Genomic DNA, 23,093 nt, shown 5'->3' on the forward strand with positions numbered 1-23,093 from the left:
CTTTTTTGTCCAAATAACCCAAGTAATACTCTTGTCCCTTTTTGTTTCATTGATACTAGAGTTTTGTTTAATGGAGAGTTAAACAATGGCAAAGTAAATCAGATGCTTGCGAACATTTTAGTGTAGAAAGAGATTTCTGCATTGACACTGTGGAGTATTTGTGATTCAACAGGTTTTGGTGGAAAGAACCTTGGACTTAGAAACTGAAGCCCCAGGTTTATATGTTTATAAAAGGCAGTCGGCCTTTTTTCTCCTTAAGGACTCTCACTCCGGGGAGAACATGCATATCCTACCATATCCTAGGTCCCACGTGAGCTGCTCAACTTTGGGCAAGTCATGTTCCCTCTCAGGGTTTCCATTTCTCAGCTGTAAATCAAGGATGATGATAATCTACTGTGTAGGTAATTGTAAGGATAAAAGAAAGTAGTATTCAATGCTTGGTGAATATTGAAACTCAGAAAATAGAATAATTATTTTATTTAAAAACAAAAAACCCCTAGGTTCATGTTGACATTTATCAACTATATGGCAATGGGCAAGTCATGTTGTCATCCTGGACCCAAAATGGGGAGAACACTGCACACCTAGTTTAGGTGGTAAAAAGGAGTGAATGAACTAATACATGTTGGGGCATTTTGTGGAAGAATGCTACCACCCACACCTTATAATTATTTATGAACTTCTCCAAGACATTGAATACTGGATTACAGAGTCTTTGCTCTTCTCTATGTAGTTTTAGCCATAGAGCACTCTTGGGCTCTGAAATTCAAGATGTTCTGTAAGTTTTACTTCATTCATCTTTTTATTTAGTATTGCTCAGAATAGGGAGAGAGGTGTCATAAAAGCAATGACTATGCAAATGAATGGTTTATCCTAAAAATCCAAGGCCTGCAGATTATTTGTAAAAATGTCAGTGTATATTCTCTGGGTGACCAATGTATCACCAATGTCAGGCCCTCTTCCTCTACCCTGGACCAAAACCAGTGCCCATGAACAAAGAAGACAAGGTCAGGATGAAAGTAACAAAGATGTCTTTAGGTCTGAAATTCTCCATAAAGCAATCTATGCCGTGTAAAAGTACAAAGTCTTACCTCTTAACTCATGTCAACTTACTTCCTAGTACTTTTCTCGTCTGTCCAGGGAGAAGGTAAACCTCAGGAAGAATAGGGAATGGTACGATTTTCCTAGTGAAAATGTAGCACATGCCTGAAAAGAATTATTTTTTCCTCCATATTTATTTATTTATTTTTAATTGAGATATAATTGACATATAATTATATTAGTTTCAGGTGTACAACATAATGATTCAATATTTGTATATATTGTGAAATGATCACCACAAGTCTAGTAAATATCCATCACCACACAAAATTACAATTTTTTTTCTCTGTGATGAGAACTTTTAAGATCTACTCTCTTAGCAACTTGCAAGTATATAATACAGTATTGTTAACTATAGTCACCTTGCTGTACATGACATCCCCAGGACTTATTTACCTTATAACTGGAAGTTTGCATATTTTGACCACCTTTACCCATTTCATCCTATCCTGCCCCACACAACCTCCACTTCTGGTGACTGCCTATCTGTTCTCTGTATCTATGAGTTCTGTTTTTATTTTTATGCTTTTTTTAGATTCCACGTAGAAGTGAGATCATTTGGTGTTTGTTTTTCTCTGTCTGACCTATTTCACTTAGTGTGATGCTCTCCAGGTCCATCCATGTTGTTGCAATTGGCAGGATTTCTCTCTTTTTTAGAGCTGCATAACATCCCATTGAATATAAATACTCACATTTTCATTTGCCAAAGGACACTTGGGTTGTTTCAAGAATTCTTAACTTTAATCCTACCTCCCATTCCTCTCTGCCGTGACTATAGTCTATGGGACTGAAAAAACTAGGGGAAATTGAAAAGGCCAGTATTCAGTCCCCTTAACACAGGCTTGGGACCCTTGGGCACAGAGAGAGAAATTTCTGGCTGGTGCCTTAGTCAAGCCAGCCTACTGCTGCCTCTCAAATCTAGTTTTCCCCATCCCAATTATCATATCATCCTTCTGTGATAACCCTCTACTCTTCATCCTGGAGTTTTATGATGGTGGTGCCCCTGATAGCTCTTGGTCTCAAGCTCCTTAAAGGAGAATCCCATGTCTTCTGCATCCTTCTGTCCTCTGGCGCCTGGGCCAGTGCCTGGGACAGAGGAGGAGCTCAGCTGCAGAACTGGATTTTCTGTCTCTGTGCCTTGGCCCTGTGGTTGTCTCCTGCCAACCCTCCTACACAAACTGCACTCTTCCTCCTGGCTCTGTCCCTCTCTGACTTCAGGGCCTTCAGCACGTGAGGAAAACTTTTGGGGCCTCAGTTTACCATGCAAAAAGACAACTTCTCTAAGGGGCTTGGTGCACAGTAAATGCTCATCAAATCTTTATTCCTGTCCTTAGTGAATCATTTTCTGGCCACTTGGCTGTTAAGGATAGTCCTCCTCTGAACTCTGAACAGTTACCTGTGTGCATGCACCACAAACATCACAAATCCTTGACATAATATATGTCACATTAGGGAGACTAAAACAACTTTTATACATTTTCACATATGTGCTATTTATTTCCAAACTAGTTTGTTTAATTTCATACGAATAGAAATGGTAAGAGTGGGGCCCTGCCTCGGTATCCTTGAGTTTGTGACTGGACTCTGTCCTTTAGCTGTCAACACTAGCCATCCCCAAGGGGAACCATCGTTAGACGCCCCCCCCCCCCGCCCCCGAATCCCATTTATTCCATTCTCTGGGCAGTCTTGGATGTCACGAAAACCCAGATGTTTAATAACATGTGTTTTTGAAGCTGTTGATAATGGAAGATGGGGGTTTTAAGAAATCATGGAATGGAAAGACTCTCTCTTCCAGCCCTGGTCTTATTCAGCATCCTGCCTGCAACTCCCCACAATACTTCATTTTTTCCACCATGGTAAACGTGCTAAGGGTACCTGTGGACACACACCTAGGCCAGGAAAAGACAGTATTTGTGTGGTTGTCTTCTAATAAGGTCAAAGGCTCAATGTATTTTACAGCTCTGTGGGCAGCCAGACTCATTAGAGCAGGAGTGGGCCATGGGGCCTGTGTAGGATATTCAGAGGTGAAGGTTTGATCTGGGGTCTGTGCTTAGTGGGTGTCCAGGATTCTCTCATAGAGCCTGAATTGGGGAGGGGGAGCACTGAAGAACCTGAGCACCTGGGAGCCCCGGAGCCCTTTGCCTTTCTGAATCTGAGGTTGGATTTTCCCCCTGTGTTAACTAAAGCTGGAAGCAAAGCAAAGTGCAAAGACCCTGGTGCAGTTTGCAAACCCCTGGTCACTTCCCTTTACCAAGTCCTGCTGTTACTGCCTGCCAGGTTGGGGGTGGGTTTTCCTGCCAAGCATAGGCTGTTGAGGGCAGGTGAGGAAGGGCATTGGGCAGGAGGAGAGCCCAGTGGGTTGTATTTTGGTGCACGTAAGAGGCAAGGAGCTCAAGGCCAAAGCCTGACAGACTGACAGGTCTGATCGTCATTTGCATGCGCTGCGCTGGGCAAGTGGAAGTGACTGAGAGAGTGACTGATTTGTTTTGCTAAGCCTCCTTTGTGGTCTTCTGGGTGGATTTCCGGCCCCACCTCTTAGCCTCAAAGCCCTTGCTTTGCCTGCTGTTGCTTTTTTACTTGGGGGTAATGAAAATTTGTTATAAGCCTTCCCTTTAATCCGTACGTGGCAGGCTGTCACAGAGACACGAGCCATTCTGCAGCCTCACTCCTGTCCAAATTACTAAGTGATTTTTTTCCAGTTGCTTCCCTAATGGGCCGGGGTAATGGGAGCGGCATGCTCTCTGCCCACGCCAGAGAAGCCAGAGCATTTGTCCAGTGCACATGTGCGGTGGGCACCAGGCCCCTCTCTCCGTGGCTAGCCAGCCCCTCGCAGCTGAGCGCCAGCTCATGCACCTGCCCCTTGCCCTCGAAGCCTCCAGGGGCTCAGCACCCCGGATGGTGGCCCCTTGTTTGGCCCTCGCAGCTCGGCCATCCCTACAGGTGAGGCTCTCCCAAGGGGGATGGGTGATCCAGGCCAGAGGCCCAGACCCGGGGCCACTAATGGACCAGCCAGGCCAGCTTTTTATGGACTCCAGTTGCTGCTTTTCAGAGGCGCAGGCCCCAGAGCTCCCCACAGCCGGCTGTTCCGTGGGCTGGCTGCTCAACTGTGGCTGACCCGCAGCTTTATGAGCCTAAGTGCTTATCCAGGGACAGAAGTGAGGAGGTGGTGTGTGATAAGAAAATAATTTGCCAAAACTGCAACAATAAAGAGGGCCTGGTGGGATCTCTTATGGTATGAATAGCCACGAGCAGCTGCAGATTTCTCTCTGCTTTCACAATTATTTTCTTTTTTATAACAACTTAAAGCTAAATGCCTTGTACAAACCTGGTAACTCTTGCTTCAGCTTCCACCACAACGTTTCTTTCTCTTTCTGGGAATCTTAACATCCACACAGCCTGAACAGAATGTTCCTTGGCATCATGGCTTCAGCTGGTCTACTTCTTGGCCCGCTGTCAACGGCAGCACGGCTCTCTCTAATGTCGCATGGTCCCGAACAGTCCCCTCACGCAGAGCTCCAGTTGCACCCTCTGGGGCTCTGGAACAGGTGCTCCTATTACCGAGTTCTGGAGACAGGGAGCACCTCATCAGAAACCAGTGCCTTGTAAATCACAGCAGTGGCTCCGTTGACAAGGGACATGCGTTTCACTTGAGAACGAACGAGGCAAGCACATTCCTGCCTCTTCACACGCTTCCTGTATACGAAAGGCACCTCCAGCACTTACTGAGTTACCCCCATCTTTCTTTTGGGGGTGCTGAGTGTTACCATCAGTCTCATTTGTCTAGCATCCCACACTAGGCACCTAGGCTGTATCATGTAGAAGGGAGGCCTTCAAGTTGGACAGAACAAGTCCAGATCTTAGCTCCATCAGGAAGTAGCTGTGTGACCTAAAACCCTGTCTCCTCTGTGCAGTGAGGGTAAACCAACAACCACCTCACTGCACTATAGGTGCTATTATTAAATTAAATGAGAAAATAAACATAGAGCCCCTGACAGGGTGCTTGGTACCTTATTAGCACTTAATACATGTTAGTTATAATAATTACATTGATTTTTTTTCTGAGTGCTGTCTAGTTGGGAATATACATGTGCAACACAGAATGATAGCAAGAGACGGCATGTGTTAAAGGAATCTACTGAGTGATGAAGACAACACAAGCTATGGTAGAGATAGAGACCATCACTTAGTTACGGTTTCCCAAATTTGTCTCATGAATAGAATCTCCTGGAGCATTTATGAAAGATACCAACTCCAGGACCTTCTCCTAGAGATTATTATTCATTCAGTTGGGGCTGGGCCTTGGAAGTCTTTATGGCTATGAGGACATTTTTTACAAAGATGATACCTAAAAGAGCACCATCCAGAAGATGTATTATATGAGCCACATGTGTACTTTAAAATTTTCTAGTTGTGATATTGCAAAAAGTAAAACAAAAGAAGTAAATTAATATTAATAATATATTTTATTTAACCCTGAATATTCAAAAGGGTATGATTTCAACATGTAATCAATACAAAATATTTTCACAAGATTTTTTGCATTCCCATTTTCACATTAAGTTTTCAAACTCTGGTGTGTACTGTACACTTATAGCACATCTTAATTTGGCCTCTAAAATTTCATCACAAATACTCGATCTGTATTTAGATTTCATAAAATTTGCAGTTGAAAAAAGTGGATTTGCATACCCAAGTTGTCCCAAATATGCTTAAGAGTTTCCCAATAACTGTATTTTCTTTAAATTAAATTAAAATCAATAATTCAGTTCTTCATTCCCAATAGCCACAGTAGCTGAGAAGTTACATATGGCTGGCTGGTGGCTACCATATTGGACAGCACAGATTTAGACAGTTAATAATTTATAATAGTCAAGGTCCTTTCCCCCTTATTATGTCAAGACTTTAGCACATATCAAGGGAGGATAGCAGTCAGAGAGCAAAGTGTTCAGTAGGAGCCGAAGTTTTATGTCAGGAGCAGTGGAAAGTGACATTAGTGAAAGGAAAAACCCAAAATTTAGGTCGGCATTATCCTAAGCCAGGGAGTTCAGAGTTTATTGAATAGTCAATGGGAGTCAAAGATGGCTTTTGAGCCATACAGTGGTGTGGACAAAGCATGTTCCAAGATGAACTTGACTGGCTTTTCCAGAGCAGGTAAGAGAATGGAAATGGGAGGATTAATTGATACTAATGATAATAGAAAGAGACTTACATGACAAATCAATAAAATTAAAAAACATTGAATGTTTCTGGTGGGAGAGGTTGGGAGAAGAGGGAGTAATTCAGGATGTTTTTTTTTAAGCTTTTTTTTTTTAAGTGAATGAATAAATATAACATTGCAAATAGGGAAATCTGGAAGGAAAGCTGGTTCTGGAGGAAAGATTAGCTCAATTTAAAGATTTGGACTCAGTGTTAGGCTATCCAAATAGATGACTTCACACTGTAATTATATACTCTCTAATATAGAATAGAGTAAAGCAGAAGGCTAAGATGTAAACCTTGGAGAATGTCAAGGACACAGATTCAGTCCATAGGAACAAGGAGTCTATAGCAGCAGAAAGAGAACCAGAAGTTTAGTGCCGTGAAAGTCACAGGAATAAAGAGTTTCCACAAGAAGGAAGCTGTCAGCAGTGGGGAATGAGGATAGGGCCAAAGGGAATAAAGACTGAGAATTTGAGTTGAGAATTAGAATACCAATAAAAATATGGAGAGATCAATTTCATTAGAATGATGGGGAGTAGAAGAAATACTGTTAGGAGTTAGGGAGTGAGAAAGTGATTTAAATAGAACTGCATTAAGAGCTTGGGAAGTTACTAGGAGGTAGTAGATACGGCCTCTGGACTCAAGGGACCACTGGGCACGTTTCACCCAAAGTCACTAATCTGATGGCAGGGATTTTAGGCAGAGACGGAGGCAGGGAGAGGATATTATCTAAGGAGTAAATGAGCCTTTCAGTCTTTGCTAACTCATACTATTGGCTTTGTCTCTGATGAGGCAATTCTTCCGTTGCATTTTCAGTGGTCCATCACAAGCTACCAAAGCCCTCAAGGAGTTTTTGTAATTCTGCTTTCTCTTGTTATTAAGTTTACCTTTCTCATTCAGAAAAGTAAATGTGACCCTATACTATTCTTACAATAAGATTCTAAAGTTCCCTTTTGTTATATTCATTCATTCGTCCATTCTTTCTTTCAACAAATTTTTATAGAGTTCCCATGACATACTCTGTTCCAGAAATTCAAGATACAGTGGTGAAAAAGCTTTCTTCTTTTGCAGAGCTGTTACTATAGTAGATGGAAATATAGTAAGCATACGATATAAGATAGTTTCATAGGTAATAAGGTCTTGGGGCTGGGGAACTAGTTTAGTTCAGATGACAAAGAAAGCCTTCTGAAGGAAGTGATATTTGGTTTTATTCTTGGGTGACAGGAAGGAGTTAACAGTGAAGATCTCGGGTAGGACTGGGGATGGGAAACAAGTGCAAAGCTTGGCATGGTCAAGGAGCTGAAGGAAAGCTAGTATAGCTGGAGCATAGTAAGCAAAATGAAGATAGATAGGAAATTTACTTCTGAGAGGTAAGTATGGCCAGGTCATGTTGAAACTGCAAGCCAAGGAGTCTGAACTTTAAGTGCAATAGGAAGCCACTGGAGGGTGTTTAGAAATGAAATGACTCGGTCTATTTATGTTTGTAAAAGATAATACTGGCCACATGGATTAGTGGAAGGGGTAGTGACAAAAGTAGAAGGCATTGGTGGGTTGTAAGCAGGAGGATGACATGATTGCTTGAATTGCCTAGTGGGGCATGGATTATGGTGGAGCTAGGAGACAAGAATAGAAGCAGGGAGGACATTATATTGTAGTAATCAGGGTAGTAAAGACAATGAGAATTTATACTGGCAAAGGCGCAACAGAGGTGAGGGAAGTGGGCCAATAGGAGATTTACTTTGGAGAAAGAGCCAACAGCACTGGCTGAAGGATTGGATGTCGGAAGTCAATAAGGAGCCTCGGGTGTTTCATTTTAGCAAATTGATTGGATGGTTGTATCTCAGGATACAACCCCATGACAAATGCTCTTATCGTGATCTTTGTACTGCCACTACCAAGAAGGGCCCATTGTTCCCAGAAAATCAACGAGGATCCTTTAAACTGAAGGCATAAGTGGGAAAAAGAGGTTTAAAATGAGTGATAGTCATATAGAGGTTTATTATATTATCTCAATATTTGTGAATATTTGAAAATATCTATGATAAAAAGTTTTTCTTACAAAATAGAATGACATAAAGTCTTCCTTTCAGCCAGTAAATACCAATTAGAGAAATAAGAGTTTTTTCCTGATTTTTGTAATAAAAACCCACTGAGCAGATGGCTTGAAGTACTAGATGAAAAAGTCCCTCCCTGGCCCACTGAGGTATTTTCAAGGGCAAACTGCAGCTGTGGTTTAACAGGTTCACACGCTGCACCCCAGCTCATGTCTGGAAGAGAGAAAATTAATAGCAGGGGAATTAAATGGCTACCAATTTGTGAGCACCCTGTCCTAATATGTTTATTGATTTGAGGTTCCTGTTTAGTGCTTGAGCTGTCGCTATTCATCAAAGTTTCCACATAAGGGCATAGATCATCTTGGAGAGGGGTGGGTAGCTGGACTGCCAGGACTGGAGTTGGAAATGTGGAGACTGTAGGTTCAAATCCACACTCCATGCCGATCCACCTGGAACCCTGAGTAGCAGTCTGTCTGCTGCTTTAGTGTCCCTGAAAAAAAAAATATCGATCACTAATTGCCTCATAGTATATTTACACAAAAGATGGATTTTTAAGTCACAAAATCAAGGGACAAAATGACATCCACTGCTAGCATTTAAAAAAAGACCACACACACAATAAAATGTTCTTCCTAATTTTCAGATTGCTTTGTATCTGAAGGGAGATGTTAGGATGGGTGGATGAAGGCTGAGAGAATATATTGTCTCCTGAAAGACATTAACAATTCCTCAGGAGGGTCCAGAATGCTGTGTGCATTAGGATGAACAAGGAAATTTCCCAAGTCTTTCTTCTAATAAAACTGTTTGCTCTTGTGAAAGGTCTTGACAGTGAGGAGATACAGAAAATTATAACACTTAGAGGTAATTAGTGGAGAAATATCTCTAAATGAAAGATAGTGATTAAAAATGCAATCTAGGGCTTCCCTGGTGGTGCAGTGGTTGAGAGTCCACCTGCCGATGCAGGGTACATGGGTTCGTGCCCCGGTCCGGGAAGATCCCACATGCCGCGGAGCGGCTGGGCCGCTGAGCCTGCGCGTCCGGAGCCTGTGCTCCTCAACGGGGGAGACCACAACAGTGAGAGGCCCGCGTACCGCAAAAAAAAAAAAAAAATATTAACACCATTTTTGAGAGGTTGAGGTTGTGATTAAAACGCTCCATCTAAGATGTGGGTGAGCACTGGAGAGTTATCACTGTCAGCTGCAAAGCTGTTTTATTTTGGTTTACTCCTAGTACACTAGACACACCTCATGAAGTTATGCAAAATTACGGCAATATCCTTCGTACCAAATTGGCCCGGTACATTAGACCTTGATAATTGAACCAGGTACATCTCCTATCCTTAGTGAACAAAGCTTGTTTGGGATAAAGTATTTGGCAATACCTATTAAGAATCTTAAAAAATGTTTTAATACTGGATCATTCTTTGATTCAAGTATTTAGACAGACACAGACAGAGATTTAAACATAAGGATAGTTAATGGAATATCGTCTACAGAAAAAAAACTGGCAAATATTTCTTATAGACTTCTAATAGTGGATGACTTGTTGAACAAGTTATGGTTTGTACACACAATGGAAAAGTACACAGTCATTAAAAATGTACAGTGAGTACAATTAATGACGTGGGAAATTGTTCCTGTTATAATTATAGGTTTTTTTTAACATCTTTATTGGAGAATAATGGCTTTACAATGGTGTGTTAGTTTCTGCTGTATCACAAAGTGAATCAGCTATACATATACATATATCCCCATATCCCCTCCCTCTTGTGTCTCCCTCCCACCCTCCTTATCCCACCCCTCTAGGTGGTCACAAAGCACTGAGCTGATCTCCCTGTGCTATACAGCTGCTTCCCACTAGCTATCTATTTTACATTTGGTAGTGTATGTATGTCCATGCCACTCTCTCACTTCATCCCAGCATACCCTTCCCTTTCCCTGTGTCCTCAAGTCCATTCTCTACGTCTGCGTCTTTATTCCTGTCCTGCCCCTAGGTTCTTCAAAACCTTTTTTTTTTTTTTAGATTCCATATATATGTGTTAGCATACGGTATTTGTTTTTCTCTTTCTGACTTACTTCACTCTGTATGACAGACTCTAGGTCCATCCACCTCACTACAAATAACTCAATTTTGTCTTTTTATGGCTGAGTAATTCCATTGTATATATGTGCTACATCTTCTTTATCCATTCATCTGTTGATGGATACTTAGGTTGCTTCCATGTCCTGGCTATTGTAAATAGTGCTGCAGTGAACATTGTGGTACATGACTCTTTTTGAATTATGGTTTTCTCCAGGTATATGTCCAGTAGTGGGATTGCTGGGTCGTATGGTAGTTCTATTTGTAGTTTCTTAAGGAACCTGCATACTGGTCTCCATAGTGGCTGTATCGATTTGCATTGCCACCAACAGTGCAAGAGGGTTCCCTTTTCTCCACACCCTCTCCAGCATTTATTCTTTGTAGACTTTTTGATGATGGCCATTCTGACCAGTGTGAGGTGATACCGCATTGTAATTTTGATTTGTGATTAGTGATGTTGAGCATCCTTTTGATGTGCTTGTTGACAGTCTGTATATCTTCTTTGGAGAAATGTCTGTTTAGGTCTTCTGCCCATTTTTGGGTTGGGTTGTTTGTTTTTCTGATATTGAGCTGCATGAGCTGCTTGTATATTTGGGAGATTAATCCTTTGTCAGTTTCTTTGTTTGCAAATATTTTCTCCCATTCTGAGGGTTGTCTTTTCGTCTTGTTTATGGTTTCCTTTGCTGTGCAAGAGCTTTTAAGTTTCATTAGGTCCCATTTGTTTATTTTTTGTTTTTATTTCCCTTTCTCTAGGAGGTGGGTCAAAAAGGATGTTGCTGTGATTTATGTCATACAGTGTTCTGCCTGTGTTTTTCTCTAAGAGTTTTATAGTGTCTGGCCTTACATTTAGGTCTTTACTCCATTTTGAATTTATTTTTGTGTATGGTGTTAGGGAGTGTTCTAATTTCATTCTTTTACATGTAGCTGTCCACTTTTCCCAGCACCACTTATTGAAGAGACTTGTCTTTTCTCCATTATATATTCTTGCCTCCTTTGTCATAGATTAGTTGACCATAGGTGCGTGGGTTTATCTCTGGGCTTTCTATCCTGTTCCACTGATCTATATTTCTGTTTTTGTGCCAGTACAATATTCTCTTGATTACTGTAGCTTTGTAGTATAGTTTGAAGGCAAGGAGTCTGATTCCTTCACCTCCTTTTTTTTCCTTCAAGACTGCGTTGGATATTCGGGGTCTTTTGTATCTCCATACAAATTTTAAGACTTTTTATTCTAGTTCTGTAAAAAATGCCATTGGTAATTTGATAGAGATTGCATTGAATCTGTAGATTGCTTTGGGTAGTATAATCATTTTCACAATATTGATTCTTCCAATCCGAGAACATGGTATGTGTCTCCATCAGGTTATATCATCTTTAATTTCTTTCATCTATGTCTTATAATTTCCTGAGTACAGGTCTTTTGTCTCCTTAGGTAGGTTTATCCCTAGATATTTTATTCTTTTTGTTGCAATCATAAGTGGGAGTGTTTCCTTAATTTCTCTTTCAGATTTTTCATCATTAGTGTATAGGAATGCAAGAGATTTCTGTGCATTAATTTTGTATCTTGCTACTCTACCAAATTCATTGATTAGCTCTAGTAGTCCTCTGGTAGCTTCTTTAGGATTCTCTATGTATAGTCTCATGTCATCTGCAAACAGTGACAGCTTTACTTCTTCTTTTCCTATTTGGATTCCTTTTATTTCTTTTTCTTCTCTGATTGCCATGGCTAAAACTTCCAAAACTATGTAGAATAATAGTGGTGAGAGTGGGCAACCTTGTCTTATTCCTGATCTTAGTGAAAATGGTTTCAGTTTTTCACCATTGAGAACGATGTTGGCTGTGGTTTTGTCATATATGGCCTTTATAATGTAGAGGTAAATTCCCTCTATGCCTACTTTCTGGAGGGTTTTTATCATAAATGGGTGTTGAATTTTGTCAAAAGCTTTTTCTGCATCTATTGAGGTGATCATATGGTTTTTCTCCTTCAATTTGTTAATATGGTTTATCACATTGATTAAGTTGCATATATTGAAGAATCCTTGCATTCCTGGGATAAACCCCACCTGATCATGGTGTATGATCCTTTTAATGTGCTGTTGGATTCTGTTTGCTTGTATTTTGTTGAGGATTTTGGCATCTATGTTCATCAGTGATCATGGCCTATAGTTTTCTGTTTTTGTGCCATCGTTGTCTGGTTTTGGTATCAGGGTGATGGTGGCCTCGTAGAATGAGTTTGGGAGTGTCCCCCCTCTGGTATATTTTGGAAGAGTTTGAGAAGGATAGGTGTTAACTCTTCTGTAAATGTTTGATAGCATTCGCCTGTGAAGCCATCTGGTCCTGGGCTTTTGTTTATTGGAAGATTTTTAATCACAGTCTCAATTTCAGTGCTTGTGATTGGTCTGTTTATATTTTCTATTTCTTCCTGGTTCAGTCTCAGAAGCTTGTGATTTTCTAAGAATTTGTTCATTTCTTCCAGGTTGTCCATTTTATTGGCATATAGTTGCTTGTAGTAATCTCTTGTGATCCTTTTTATTTCTATGGTGTCAGTTGTTACTTCTCCTTTTTCATTTCTAATTCTGTTGATTTGAGCCTTTCCCTTTTTTTCTTGATGAGTCTGGCTAATGGTTTATCAATTTTGTTTATCTTCTCAAAGAAATAGCTTTTCATTTTATTGATCTTTGCTATTGTTTTCTTCATTTCTTTTTCATTTATTTCTGATCTTATCTTTATGATTTCTTTCCTTCTGCTGACTTTGGGTTTTGTTTGTTCTTCTTTCTCTAATTGCTTTAGGTATAAGGTTAGGTTGTTTATTTGAGATGTTTCTTGTTTCTTGAGGTAGGATTGTGTTGCTCTAAACTTCCCTCTTAGAACTGCTTTTGCTGGATCCTATAGGTTTTGGGTCACTGTGTATTCATTGTCATTTGTTTCTAGGTATTTTTTTATTTCCTCTTTGATTTCTTCAGTGATCTCTTGGTTGTTTAGTAGTGTATTGTTTAGCCTCCATGTGTTTGTATTTTTTACAGTTTTTTTCCTGTAATTGATATGTAGTTTCATAGTATTGTGGTCAGAAAAGGTACTTGATATGATTTCAGTTTTCTTAAATTTACCAAGGCTTGATTTGTGATGCAGGATATGATCTATCCTGGAGAATGTTCCATGAGCACTTGAGAAGAAAGTGTATTCTGTTGTTTTTGGATGGAATGTCGTATAAATATCAGTTAAGTCCATCTTGTTTAATGTGTCATTTAAAGCTTGTGTTTCCTTATTTATTTTCATTTTGGATGATCTGTCCATTGGTGAAAGTGGGGTGTTAAATTCCCCTACTATGACCACCACTGTCAATTTCCCCTTTTATGGCTGTTAGCATTTGCCTTATGTATTGAGTTGCTCCTATGTTGGGAGCATAAATATTTACAATTGTTGCATCTTCTTCTTGGACTGATCCCTTGATCATTATGTAGTGTCCTTCTTTGTCTCTTGTAATAGTCTTTATTTTAAAGTCTATTCTGTCTGATATGAGAATTGCTACTCCAGCTTCCTTTTGATTTCCATTTGCATGGAATATCTTTTTCCATCCTCTAAATTTCAGTCCGTATGTGTCCCCCAGTCTGAAGTGGGTCTCTTGTAGACAGCATATATACAGGTCTTGTTTTTGTATCCATTCAGCCAGTCTGTGTCTTTTGGTTGGAGCATTTAATCCATTTACATTTAAGGTAATTATAGATATGTATGTTCCTATTACCATTTTCTTAATTGTTTGAGGTTTGTTATTGTAGGTCTTCTCCTTCTCTTGTGTTTCTAGCTTAGAGAAGTTCCTTTAACATTTGTATTAAAGTTGGTTTTGTGGTGCTGAATTCTCTTAATGTTGCTTGTCTGTAAAGGTTTTAATTTCTCCATTGAATCTGAATGAGATCCTTGCTGGATAGAGTAATCTTGGTTGTAGGTTTTTCCCTTTCATCACTTTAAATATGTCCTGCCACACCCTTCTGGCTTGCAGAGTTTCTGCTGAAAGATCAGCTCTTAACCTTATAGGGATTCTGTTGTATGTTATTTGTTGCTTTTCTTTTGCTGCTTTTAATATTTTTTCTTTTTGTTTAATTTTTGATAGTTTGATTAATATGTGTCTTCGCATGTTTCTCCTTGGATTTATCCTGTATGGGACTCTGTGTGCTTCCTGGACTTGATTGACTATTTCCTTTCCCATATTAGGGAAGTTTTCAAGTATAATCTCTTCAAATGATTTCTCAGTCCCTTTCTTTTGCTCTTCTTCTTCTGGGACCCCTATAATTCGAATGTTGGTATGTTTAATGTTATCCCAGAGGTCTCTGAGACTGTCCTCAATTCTTTTCATTCTTATTTCTTTCTTCTGCTCTGAGGTAGTTATTTCCACTCTTTTATCTTTCAGGTCACCTATCTGTTCTTCTGCCTCAGTTATTCTGCTATTGAATCCTTCTAGAGAATTTTTAACTTCATTTATTGTGTTGCTCATCATTGTTTGTTTGCACTTTAGTTCTTCTAGGTCCTTGTTAAATGTTTCTTGTATTTTCTCCATTCTATTTCCAAGATTTTAGATATCTTTACTGTCATTACTCTGAATTCTTTTTCAGGTAGACTGCCTATTTCCTCTTCATTTGTTTGGTCTGGTGGGTTTTTCCTTCCTCCTTCATCTGCTGTGTGTTTCTCTGTCTTCTCATTTTGCTTAACTTACTGTGTTTGGGGTCTCCTTTTCCCAGGCTGCAGGTTTGTATCTCCTGTTGTTTTTGGTATGCCCCCAGGGGGTAAGTTTGGTTCAGTGGGTTGTGTAGGCTTCCTGGTGGAGGGGACTGGTGCCTGTGTTCTGGTGGATGAGGTTAGATCTTGTCTTTCTGTTGCCAGGACACATCCGATGGTGTGTTTTGGTGTGTCTGTGAACTTATTATGATTTTTAGGCAGCCTCTCTGCTAATGGGAGGGGTCGTGTTCCTGTCTTGCTAGTTGTTTGGCATGGGGTGTCCAGCACTGGAGCTTGGTGGTCGTTGAGTGGCGCTGGTTCTTAGCATTGAGATGGAGGATTCTGGGAGAGCTCTTGCCGATTGATATTATGAGGGGCCGGGGGGGGGGGTTGGGTCTCTGGTGGACCAATGTCCTGAACTTGGCTCTCCCACCTCAGAGGCTCAGGCCTGACACCCAGCCAGAGTACCAAAACCCTGTCAGCAACACGACTCAGAAGAAAAGGGAGAAGAAACAAAAGAAAGAAAGAAATATAAAATAAAATGATTAAAATAAAATATTAAAAATATTATTAAAATTAAAAAGTAATTAAAAAAAACAGGGCACAACCAAACCAGTAAACAAATCCACCAATGATAACTAGTGCTAAAAACTATACTAAAAAAAACGGACAGGGCTTCCCTGGTGGTGCAGTGGCTGAGAGTCCGCCTGCCGATGCAAGGGACATGGGTTCATGCCCCGGTCCGGGAAGATCCCACATGCCATGGAGCGGCTGGGCCTGTGAGCCATGGCCGCTGAGCCTGCGTGTCCGGAGCCTGTACTCTGCAACAGGAGGGGCCACAACAGTGAGAGGCCCACGTACCGCAAAAAAAAAAAAAAAAAAAAAAATGGACAGACAGAACCATGGGACAAATGGTAAAAGCAAACCTATACAGAGAAAATCACAGAAAGAAGCATGCACATACACACAAAAGGAGAAAAAGGAAAAAATATATATATATAAAAGGAAGAGAGCAACCAAATCAATATATAAATCTACCAATGATAATAAGCTCTAAATACTAAACTAAGATAAACATAAAACTATAAACAAATTAGACGCAGAAAGCAAACCCCAAATCTGCGGTTGCTCCCAAAGTCCACCACCTCAGTTTTAGGATGATTCGTTGTCTATTCATGTGTTCCACAGATGCAGGGTACATCAAGTTGATTGTGGAGATTTAATCCACTGCTTCTAAGGCTGCTGGGAGAGATTTCCCTTTCTTTTCTTTGTTCTCACAGCTCCCAGGGTCTCAGCTTTGAATTTGGCCCTGCCTTTGCATGTAGATCGCCCTCTGGTGTCTGTTCTTCACCCAGACAGGATGGGGTTAAAGGAGTGGCTGATTCGGGGGCTCTGGCTCACTCAGGCCAGGGGGCGGGAGGAGTACAGAATGCGGAGTGAGCCTGTGGTGTCAGAGGCCAGCGTGACGTTGCAACAGCCTGAGGCACGCCATGTGTTCTCCCAGGGAAGCTGTCCCTGGGTCATGGGACCCTGGCAGTGGCGGGCTGCACAGGCTCCCAGGAGGGGAGGTGTGGATAGTGACCTGTGCTTGCACACAGGCTTCTTGGTGGCCGCAGCAGCAGCCTTAGCCATTTCGTGCCCGTCTCTGGTGTCTGCGTTGATAGCTGCGGCTCGCACCCGTCTCTGGAGCTAGTTTAGGCAGTGTCCTGAATCCCCTCTCCTCGCGCACCCTGAAACAGTGGTCTCTTGACTCTTAGGCAGTTGCAAACATTTTCCCGGACTCCTTCCCGGCTAGCTCTGGCACACTAGCCTGCTTCAGTCTGTGTTCACGCAGCCAACCCCAGTCCTCTCCCTGGGATCCGACCGAAGCCCGAGCCTCAGCTCCCAGCCCCGCCCACCCCGGCGGGCGAGCAGACAAGCCTCTTGGGCTGGTGAGTGCCTGTTGGCACCGATCCTCTGTGCGGGAATCTCTCTGCTTTGCCCTCCGCACCCCTGTTGCTGCACTCTCCTCCGTGGTTCTAAAGCTTCCCCCCCGCCACCCCCGTCTCCACCAGTGAAGGGGCTCCTAGTGTGTGGAAACCTTTCCTTCTTCACAGTTCCCTCCCAGAGGTGTAGGTTCTGTCCCTATTCTTTTGTCTCTGTTTTTTCTTTTCTCTTTTGCCCTACCCAGGTACGTGGGGAGTTTCTTGCCTTTTGGGAAGTCTGATGTCTTCTGCCAGCGTTCAGTAGGTGTTCTGTAGGAGTTGTTCCACATGTAGATGTATTTTTGATGTATTTGTGGGGAGGAAGGTGATCTCCACGTCTTACTCCTCCGCCATCTTGAAGGTCCTCTATAATTATAGTATTAAGTAATAAAAGAAAGTTCTGAAATTGTGCATACATACAAATATATTACTCAAATATGTAAAAAGAGGATATATGTTTATAATACATATATATAGATAATATGCCTATGTCTATAATGTATACAATATATGTCTATTTTATATATATTCACAGAATACATGTGTGTTTATATACACATATATATATAAATGTGTGTGTTTCTGTATATATCCATATATATATATCTACAGAAAAAAAATTTGAAGAAAATATGCCAAAGAGTTCTTGTGGTATATGGATGGTGAAATATAGGTGGACTTTTCTTCATGTTCCAAATTTTTAAAAATGAGCATGTTTTATTTTACAATAAAATTATGATTAATTTTTAAAACACTATTGACACCATCATAAAAAACAATATTGTAAAGTAAAACGTTGGATGCAACTACCCCAGACTTGCACCTTTGTCATGTGAGCAATTGTCTATGTAGCTATATGTGTTTCTTTTTAATGTCAAAATTTTGCAAGACAGATTGGCGCCTCATCTCTGCAAAGCCAGTTCCACTTGCTTGAGGAGAATATTCCTTGTTTATGCTGCAGGCAAAACAACTAGTGTTTTTTTTTTTAAACCTCAGGTCTATTGTGAAAATGAGCCATCTGTGGCAGCTGTGGTGTTTTTTCCAACCTAATAGCACCTTTCATACTGAACTCTTGGGCTTTTCCAGGCGCTACTGACAGCTGCGGAACGATTATGTACATTTTTTATATAAATTGGTATAAGGTGGCATACTGAGAAATCTTGCATATGCATGTAATGTGGGGAATGAAAAATGACAATAAAGTAAACCTTGTGGTTTGGTTTGTAGAGTCCACATGGAAGACCGTCTAGCTGAATAATGCTTGGTTGTGGTAACATGGCCTCATGACATAATTTCATCACTTCAGAAGTGGGAGGAAAGTCTTCCCCATCAATATTTTCCGGAAACATGTTAGAGTGTGGGGCACATAGTAGGTACATTTATTTTGATAAATGAAAGAATGTTCAGTTTAGGTAATTTTGTCCTTCAGGTGACTGGGGACGCACCTTTCCACTTGGCTTCGGTGAGGAGCAATGAAGAAGCACCTGATCAAGAGAAGGAGGCAGGGCACACAGCATCGTGAAAATCTGGGGAAAGGCACATGGTGACACCCTAGATATTTTGAGCAACCCAAGGATTATCAGTTCCTCCCACCTATGAAAGCAAACTTTTGCCATCATTGGTGTTATTTTATTAATATCACATCCTCACGGTTTCTCTGATTAGACTTGGTTCTTCTAAAAGTTATGAGGGGAGATTTGCCACAGGCTTCTAAATATAGCAGGAAAGAAACATAGAGCAAATTTTGAGGCAAAGCAGGTTCTAGGCAGTCCTCCATGAACAGCCCAGGAGTTCCCCTGGTAGAGTCATTTTCCCGATGCTATATTTCCTGCTTCCTTGCATCCTTCGAGTTTTGAATTTTGGCAGCCTTCCATTTGGTGGAAGAAAGCTGGAAGTAACTCTTGCTCATTTTCCTTGGCTTTTCAGTGTCACTCTGTATATCACCTAGCAGTTGAAATCATGGATCATGTGGATGCCCCCAACCTCCACCTCTGGGACAGCTGGAGAAATACATAAGGTGGCCTAAAGCTGAAACCCAGGGTTCCTCAGCTAGCTCGGCACTTCCACTTAATAGTGAAATATATCTTTGACAGTCCACAAAAGTATCCCTTCTGGGCCTTCTTTGTCTAAACTTAATATTTCCTGTATTAAGTCTTACAACAATCATCACAAGGAAGGTTGAATGCTAAAGAATTCAGAATCAATTAAGACTCCACCAGGAAATCAAAACCTTCTGTTAAGCTGTAAAATGCTGTGGGATGGATTGGTGTCACCTGATAATATTGCACCAGAGATGTATTGTAAAGCCTGATACTCAAGGCCAAGTGTCTCTACGAAAGCTACAATCCCCTCACCACATCAAGTTTATCAGTGCCAGAAGAAGAGAATAATGAGTGATTATACAGCACCTTAAATGATGGTTCTTTCTCACTAATATTGATAGTAAAGATTCTTCATTCTTGTGCCCACTTTCACTGCTCTTTAGAAAAAGATTTTGCAGCAACAATAAGAAGGCAGGGCTATTGCGTGGTCAGTTATGAGTGTCTAATAGTGGAGTTCTTTTCTTTTTTAAGAGTAATTCCAAGATTAGTCGCTACAGATTAAAGTAACTACAGGATCTCAGACAGTGAAGATAGGGGAGCTCACAGTGGCTAAACACAAGATCAAAGACTTGATGGGCACTCACAATACCTAGGTCCCAGGTAACAAGAAAACATTTACCTTTAAATCAGTAGGTGAGCAGAACGAAGAAATTTTCACAGAAAAATAAAAATTTGCCATCAGAGTTCCTAATAATCCATAAAAGTTATGCTAAAATGACAGACACCCAGTTTACATGTATTTAGTTCCCCATCTAGAAAGTTCCAGAAGACCAAACTGAGAGGCAGTGATGAAGAAGGGAACACAATTCTTAGTATTCCCAGATTTAGGAATTCTGATACACGAGCAGATAACATCATGGGAAAATAAAATGTACTTTTATTTCAAAAAGGATAGGCAACACTTCTTCCTTCAAGAATTGTTAATCGTTGCTTTTGTGTTATTTTACGTGAGGTTTGGAGATAGGACTTCCAGGTCCCTTTCACATACCAGACTGAAGAATATGAGACATGTATTAACAGCTCAGAGGCTGTGATTGCTAAATGCTCCTCCACGTTCCCTGTGCTGAGGCCATTGTTAACCTGGCTTCACTATTTGGAGTGGGGTGGAGGGGGTGATTTCCTTTTAATGGACCAGACTTCGTTTTTATTCCCACTTCTGGGAAGGACCATTTGGCTCACATGAAACTTTGCTGGGCTCTGTTAATGGGGCAGGCATGTAGTTTGGGGCTGGTAGGTAATTTTAGTAGTATAGAGGTGGTTAATTCCATTGCCAGGGATGTTGAACTCTCTACACGGTCAGTTTGCTGTGTGCTCACTCGGTGTATATACACAGAGCACACTGCAGAAATACGTACCTACTCTCAACACAGCATGCAAGCTGTTAGCAATTTTCTTTACATTACCTGAGGCCCACTCCATCACCCGTTTCACTTAATATGATAGATTGCAGGACGTAATATAGAAAAATGTAGTGTGTGTGGCATATAAACTCACAGTGCATATCGGATTTAATATAAAATGCACAGAAGCCACTCTGTAATACATAGTCAAAAAGGCTGCAAGCTGCTGTATTGATGCCGTGCCCAGTTCAGGAAAATAAGGCAGGTTTCCATTGCCAGAAAAGAGCATAGTATTCAATTTCTCATCCAGTATAGAGTATAAATAAAACATGGTGCACGTTAATACCAAACTGCATGAAATGATTTCCCTTAGTACATAAACTTATAGCACCCCAGTCTTTGCTTCAAGTTGAATTTTCCCAGTTCTCTCAGATGGCAATAGGGAATTATATGACCTTCTACAGCAAGAACTTCCCACTTAACAGATTCTAGGGCTCCGCTGGGCCTCACGCTAATGGACAGCCATTAACCATCTTGGAGCTCCCTAGAATTCCCTGGAGCTTTGCAAGCTGAGTTCCTGGATCTCTCCGGAGTTAGTAGTTGACAGGCAGCTGTCAGTCAACTGGAACTTTCTTAAAGCTATACCCCGTAGCAAATAAAAGGGCTCAGTGTTTATAATGAGGAAAGATTATTGTGCCAACACTAATACATTTTAATAAAAACATTAACCCAGTAGCTGTAGTCTTTAGGTCTAGTCCTCCACATATAAATGCATATGTAGTATGCATTTCCTCTTATTTATGGAGTGTTATTGATTAATTTTGCTTTGCAGTTTTTGAAGACAGTCCATTCTGCTTCTGTAACTGTACTTTGAAATGGGTAGCTCTTAGCTATAGAAGTCCCCAATTTCTGTGAAAGTGTCTGTCAAAATTAGACAACCAAAGAAAATATATTCTAAAGCAAATTTTAAGATACATTAATATTACTGCTTTCATAGGGTTGTGTCTAAAGGAACACAAGAGCACTAATGCCAGAAACTTTTGAGATTAATTTTATCTTTGTTCTTCCTTTAGTGTCTTGGGTAATTTACTAAATTGCTGTTTCTTCATTCTCCCTGTAGTAAGTGTGGTTGGTAAATTTTTGTCTAGTCTACATGGTCCATTGGTTCAAGTTTGGGTGCTACTTAAACGTGAGAAAGCAGAGGTTTGTTCGGGAGGAAAACATCAGTGCTTTCCTTAGGGCTTATGCGTAGATGTAAATCAATCATTCAAGGCTGTGAAACCATGGTTAAGCAGGAATTTTCAGTGGCTACTGCTATCACTCTTTAGGTGATTAGAATACAATGCCTTTCACCTTTCATAGCACAAATTTTGTCATTCCTGACTCTCAAATACAGGAAATAGATATCATAAGAACTGTCTTCTCAAATCTGGGACTTTCACTGACAGAACAGATAAAAGACATAAATGAGTACTGAGATCCTGATCATTATGCTGACTTGTTGCTGATAACACCAGACAACAGATCTGCTTAATTAAAGTCATGGCCTTTTTATGGTCAATTCTTAAATTGTAAATGTCTCTCTCTTCTTTAGAATCTGAAATAATTTTAGACTGAGAGAATGTTGTAAGACCAGAGCAAAGAATTCATGACTATCCTTCAAATTACATTAACTTTTTTACTATATTTATTTTATGATTCTCTCTCTATATATTATTATTGCTATCATTAAGTACATACAGATTTTTTTAATTCATTTGAGAGTAAGTTGCAAACATAAAGGGCCTTCACTCCTAAATAGTTTTATGTGCATGAAGAACACTTCTTACATTACAGTAAAAATATCAAAATCAAGAAATTAACATTGACAAAATGCTATTATCTAATCTATAGACCTTATTCAAAATTTTCCAATTGTCCTAATAAAATATCTTTACAGGAAAAGAGAGAAAAAATTCTGGTCCAGGATCCAATCTAGGATCAGACATTGCATTTAGTTATCATGTCTCTTTAGCCTCTTTTAATCTAGAACAGTTCCTTACTCTTCCTTCATCTTTTATGACTTTGCCACTTTTGTAGAATGTCCCTCAATCTGGGTTTTTCCAGTGTTTCTCCATCATTAGCCAAACATCTCTTTTTAAAATTTATTAATTTTATTTATTAATTTTTGGCTGTGTTGGGTCTTCATTGCTACTCGCGGGGTTACTCTAGTTAGTTGTGGCGAGCTGGGGCTACTCTTTGTTGCAGTGCACGGGCTTCTCACTGCAGTGGCTTCTCTTATGGATCATGGACTCTAGGTGCGTGGGCTTGTAGTAGTTGCAGCACGTGGGCTCAGTAGTTGTGGCTCGCGGGCTCTAGAGCGCAGTCTCAGCAGTTGTAGCGCACGGGGCTTAGTTGCTCTGCGGCATGTGAGATCTTCCCAGACCAGGGATCGGACCCGTGTCCCCTGCATTGGCAGGTGGATTCTCAACCACTGCGCCACCAGGGAAGCCCAGCCAAATATCTCTTAGGTGAATTTTTCAAAGGAAAAGTTTGGAGGACGTTTCC

Source organism: Pseudorca crassidens, chromosome 12, assembly GCF_039906515.1.
Source record: "Pseudorca crassidens isolate mPseCra1 chromosome 12, mPseCra1.hap1, whole genome shotgun sequence".
Taxonomy (NCBI): domain Eukaryota; kingdom Metazoa; phylum Chordata; class Mammalia; order Artiodactyla; family Delphinidae; genus Pseudorca; species Pseudorca crassidens.